Source organism: Martes martes (assembly GCF_963455335.1).
Source record: "Martes martes genome assembly, chromosome: 14".
NCBI lineage: Eukaryota > Metazoa > Chordata > Mammalia > Carnivora > Mustelidae > Martes > Martes martes.
Window position 1 is genome coordinate 63,737,909 of NC_137902.1, and position 4,849 is coordinate 63,742,757.

The window sequence follows — 4,849 nt, forward strand, 5'->3', positions numbered from 1 at the left end:
TTTGCCTCTACTTTCATAACAGACCTTACTTTCAGGTCTCCATGACTGGGGAGACCAAGATGTAGCTCTTAGCACGTGCTGGAGACAGGAGAGAGAAGACAAGAATAGTAACAATAAAGAACTTAAAGGCAATATAAATTATGGTTATTCTCAGAATTCACAAAGTCTTCCTCTGGAAACTTCATTGACTTCTTCTCTTTACAATTTCCTTCTTTTTGCTTACTTTGGCTTTGCTTTATTTTTTTCTCCACCTTTTTCAAGTGGAAGCTTAAATAATTGATTTTAGACCTCTTTCACAACATAAGCTTTTAAAGACATAAATTTCCCTTTAAGTAGTGCTTTCACTGTGTCTCACTAATTTTGAGATGCTGCATTTTCATTCAGTTAAAAATGTTTTTTAATTTCCCTTGTGATTTCTTCCTTTATAAGTTAATTAGAAACGTGTAGCTTCATTTTCAAGTATGGGGGGATTTTCCAAATAGCTTTTTTGTTATTTATTTCTAGTTTAATTTCAAAATCTTTTAAGTTAGTTGAGGTTTATTCTATCATCCAGAATAGAGTCTATCTTGTTGAATGTTCAATGTGGACTTTCAAAGAATATGCATTCTCTTGTAGCTGGGCAAAGTGTTCCATATATGTTCCATATATTCAATTAGGTAAAGTTAGCTGATGGCATTGTGTTCTAAATAACTATCAAATGTCCAATTGTATATGGACCACATCTTCCTTATCCATTCATCCGTCGAAGGGCATCTTGGTTCTTTCCACAGTTTGGTGACCGTGGCCATTGCTGCTATAAACATTGGGGTACAGATGGCCCTTCTTTTCACTACATCTGTATCTTTGGGGTAAATACCCAGCAGTGCAATTGCAGGGTCATAGGGAAGCTCTATTTTTAATTTCCTGAGGAATCTCCACACTGTTCTCCAAAGTGGCTGCACCAGTTTGCATTCCCACCAACAGTGGAAGAGGGTTCCCCTTTCTCCACATCCTCTCCAACACACGTTGTTTCCTGTCTTGCTAATTTTGGCCATTCTAACTGGTGTAAGGTGGTATCTCAATGTGGTTTTGATTTGAATCTCCCTGATGGCTAGTGATGATGAACATTTTTTCATGTGTCTGGTAGCCATTTGTATGTCTTCATTGGAGAAGTGTCTGTTCATATCTTCTGCCCATTTTTTAATATGATTATCTGTTTTGTGTGTGTTGAGTTTGAGGAGTTCTTTATAGATCCTGGATATCAACCTTTTGTCTGTACTGTCATGTGCAAATATCTTCTCCCATTCCGTGGGTTGCCTCTTTGTTTTGTTGACTGTTTCTTTTGCTGTGCAGAAGCTTTTGATCTTGATGAAGTCCCAAAAGTTCATCTTTTGCCTTTGTTTCCTTCGCCTTTGGAGACATATCTTGAAAGAAGTTGCTGTGGCTGATACTGAAGAGGTTACTGCCTATGTTCTCCTCGAGGATTCTGATGGATTCCTGTCTCACTTTGAGGTCTTTTATCCATTTCGAGTTTATCTTTGTGTACGGTGTAAGAGAATGGTCGAGTTTCATTCTTCTACATATAGCTGTCCAGTTTTCCCAGCACCATTTATTGAAGAGACTGTCTTTTTTCCACTGGATATTTTTTCCTGTTTTGCCAAAGATTATTTGACCATAGAGTTGAGGGTCCATATCTAGGCTCTCTACTCTGTTCCACTGGTCGATGTGTCTGTTTTTATGCCAGTACCATGCTGTCTTGGTGATCACAGCTTTGTAGTAAAGCTTGAAATCTGGTCCATATACACTATGGAGTATTATGCCTCCATCAGAAAGGACGAATACCCAACTTTTGTAGCAACATGGACAGGACTGGAAGAGATTATGCTGAGTGAAATAAGTCAAACAGAGAGAGTCAAGTATCATATGGTTTCACTTATTTGTGGAGCATAACAAATAATATAGAGGACAAGGGTGGTTGGAGAGGAGAAGGGAGTTGAGGGAAATTGGAAGGGGAGGTGAACCATGAGAGACTATGGACTCTGAAAAACAACCTGAGGGCTTTGAAGGGGCGGAGGGTGGGAGGGTGGGGGAACCAGGTGGTGGGTATTGGGGAGGGCACAGACTGCATGGAGCACTGGGTGTGGTGAAAAAACCATGAATACTGTTACGCTGAAAATAAATAAAATTTTAATTTAAAAAAAAATGTCCAATTGTTCTAATAAGAAGGGAGTTTTAAAATTTACTATTACTTTGGATTTTTCAATGTATTCCTTCCAGTTCTATCAACTTTTACTCCATGTATTTTATAACATCTATTATCAGGGCCATATATATTTAGGATTATTAATATTAGGATTATTTATAAGAATTATAAATGAATTCATTCATTATTAAAAATTCCTCTTTATTATGATTCTTTGTTCTGAAGTTATCTTTGTCTAATAATATATTAATTTATATTTCTTATACTGCTCGCATGCTATATCTTTTTGTGGTGTTTTTTTTTTTTCATTTTTAACCAATCTCTCTCTCTCTTTTTAAAGATTTTATTTATTTATCTGAGAGAGAGAAAGAGCATGAGCGGGAGGGGTAGCGGGACAGAGAGAAGCAGACTCCCCACTGAGCAGGGAGCCCAATGCCAGGCTCTATCCCAGGACCCTGAGATCATGCATGACCTGAGCCAAAGGCAGAGGCCTAATCTACTGAGCCACACAGGCACCCCTTAATCAATACCTTTTTATATAGTTAAGGTGTTTCTCAGAGACCACATATTTTTGGTTCTAACTTCTATCCAGTTTGACAAAAATTTCTGCCTTTAAATTGGAGTGTTCAGAACATTTAAATTGAATGTAACTATCAATAGGTTTGGTATAAATCTACCATGTTCCTCTTAGTTTTGTTTATTCCTTCTGTTCCTTGTTTCTTTCCACCATTTTCTGCCTTCTTTCAGGTCGGGTAGGTTTTATGACTTTATCTCCTCTATTTGTTAATTAGCTCTACATTTTATTTTTGTTTTAGGCTGGCTGGCTCTATAGTTTACAAATACATCTTTAACTCATTACAGTCTACCTTCAAATATCATACCAGCTCACATAGAATGTAAAAACCTTACAGCAGTGTACTTTTAAATGCTCATTGAATACTCTGTGCTATTGTTGTGAATCATTTTATTTTACAAAAATTATAAACCCCACAATATATTGTTATTAATTTAGCTTTAAACAGTAAGTTCTCATTAAAAATCTTTGAAACAATGGGGGTAAAACTCATATGTATATACACATATTTACTACTTTAAACATTTTCATTTTTTGTATAGATTCAAATTTTATCTGGTATATAATTTCAGCCTGAAGAACATATTTTAACATTTCTTATAGTGAAGGTCTTCTGACAGTAAATACGCTAAGCTTTGGTGTCTCTGGAAAGGTCTTTATTTTACCCTCATTTGTGAAGAACAGTTTTTGTGAATATAAAATTCTACATTTAACACTATATAATTTCAGCATTTTAAAGATGTTATACAACTACCTTCTGGCATACTTCATTTCTCACAAAAAGTCAGAGATATTTCTTATTGTTAGTTCCTTTATATAATGTGTCTCTCTTATCTGGATGCATTTAAGATTTCTCTTTATCACTGATTCTTTGCAATTCATTGTGATATTGCCTTGAGGTGTGTGTATGTGTGTGTTCTCTGAGTGGTGTTTATTTACCTTCTTGAGTCTGTGAGTTAATAAGCTGCATCAAATATAGAACATTTTTTTCATTATTTTTTCAAAAATTTTTGTTCTTTCCCTCTCTTCTCTCCTTCTGAGACTCTACTTAATAGTTTGTTAGGTTACTTGTTGGCCAATCGGTTCTGAAGCTCTGTTTACTCTTTTCATCCTTCTTTCTTTCTTTGCTTCCCTTTGGCTAATATCTTTTGCTATATCTTCACATTCATTGATCATTTCTACTGCAGTACTTAATATGGTGGTAATAACATCCAGTAAAATTTTAATTTCAGATATTTTTCACCATTAAAAGTCTTATTGGTTTCTCCTTTATATCTTCCTTTTATCATCTGGCCATACCCTATGTTTCCTCTAAATACTTGAGTATACTGGACATATTTATAGTGAGCTTTTTAATGTCCTTGTCTGGTAATTTTGGCATTTCTGTCATTTTTATGTCTATTAATTTTTGCTGGTTTTTTTTAATTTGGGTTTTTTATTTCCATAGAACCATCTCTCCTCCCCCACAAACATAGAAGAAACATAAACACTTGAAAAGGGGGAACAAATATCCTTTGCACAGCAGCTTGTGGAGCAATGCTCAGCTCTGGAAAGAAAAAAAGGGCAAAGAATTCAGGATACAGAGAGGTCAAAGCCCCTCATCCATTAAAGTGATGCCATAGACCTCAAATTTATATCTCTTGCAGACCAGGAGACAGGAGGCCATTATCTTATAGTACTTTTGGCCCAACAGTGAGTCAGTCCTTCATCTCTTCATATATCTAACCCATGAACACCACCAAAGGGGTCTTTGTAGTCAGGGAGTGTTTCCATATAGGGCTTTCGTTCTTCTTCTTCATGTCCCACACATTCATCAAATGAGCCTTCATCATTTGTTTTAAAGTGCCTTTCTTAACTGGATTGAGAATGAGAAATTTCTTGGCCAGGTTTTCATATTCTATGGACAAGTAAAAGGGAATATGGTATTTTCTGCTCAGTGCCCACTCCCACAGCACCTTGAAGTTCTGTCCCTCAAAAGGCAGCGATCCCCTGAATAATTTATATAGGATGACACTTGGGATCCACAGATGCACCTCTGGTCCATGGTGTACTTTTGAACCTGGAAGAGTTCTAGGGCAGCATGGTGAGGAGTT